We start from the raw sequence: 1,029 nt of genomic DNA, 5'->3' as shown, positions 1-1,029 counted from the left end.
TCAGCGTGTGTCCCCCCAGCACACTCAGCGTGTGTCCGCTCCAGCACCCCCAGCCTGTGTCCCCCCAGCACCCCCAGCCTCAGCTTTGTCAGAATCCCCTACATCTGCTCTTTGAAACAACCTACAAAAATTTGCCTTGATATATGCAATCAGGTATGCCAAGACATTTCGGTGATATTTCAAAAGACTTGAGGATGGCAGCCCAGGTGAACCTCTATTCGACCTGTGGAAGGTTTACTTCACTGAACTAACCACTTCCAGGCCACAAAACCCCCTCAGAGCCCCGACTCCAGAGACCAGGAAGAGGTCAGAGTGGAAAAGAAAAGTTCTAAAAATGCATGAATTCATGAGTGGGGAGGAAATGACCAAACTACTGAAAGAAAAGGAACAAAGGTTGACGAAACAAGGAAGAAGGCAGAGCGGAAAGTGGAATTGAAGAGAAAGAAAAGAGAGGCATTAGAAAGGAAACAACAGAATGAGGAAAAGGGGCAAAATGAAGTAAAGAAAAAGCAACCGGAAGAAAAAAGAAGCAACAACAAGAGAGACAGAAACAGAAGGAGCAGAAAAAAGCTAGAAAGAGATGGCAGAGAAGAAGCGTGAAAACAGTTTTAAAGGGTTATTTTGGAAGCAGAAAAAAGAAAGAGCCTGAATAATAACTAATAACTCAGAAACGTCCGATGATGAAGACTGGATGACGACTCCGATGACATCAGATGAGTCGTGGAAATGAATTTGAACTGTCCATGGCACGTGGTGGGAGTGTGTGTCCTGTGTGTAGTGAGTCTGGGGGGATAAATGGATTACAGTGTGAAATGTGCCTTGCATGGTATAATTTCACCTGTGTAAATATAAATTTATTGTCCATATCACAGGTGGATATTGAAAGTGTAAATGGTTTCACATGTGACTTTAGCATGTAGAAAAGAGAGTGAGAAAGAGAGAGTGGGAGAGAATGCACAACATTGTTTTAGTTTTAGTCAGTTTAATGTATTCATTTGAGTGTGTGTGTTTGGGGGGGGGGGGGGGGGA

At 43.7% G+C, this 1,029-nt stretch overlaps 1 protein-coding gene across 1 annotated transcript in view; it reads left to right on the top strand.

Moving 5' to 3' along the window:
• Positions 1-1,029, top strand: part of LOC106011202 (uncharacterized transposase-like protein HI_1328.1) — a 15,549-nt gene that overhangs the window by 3,334 nt on the left and 11,186 nt on the right. The gene's annotated exons all lie outside the window — the stretch shown is intronic.

The sequence above is a fragment of the Aplysia californica genome, unplaced genomic scaffold (genome assembly GCF_000002075.1).
Source record: "Aplysia californica isolate F4 #8 unplaced genomic scaffold, AplCal3.0 scaffold00070, whole genome shotgun sequence".
Lineage (NCBI taxonomy): Eukaryota > Metazoa > Mollusca > Gastropoda > Aplysiida > Aplysiidae > Aplysia > Aplysia californica.
Note: the sequence above shows the minus strand (reverse complement) of the source record. Positions and strands in the feature narration are given on the sequence as shown.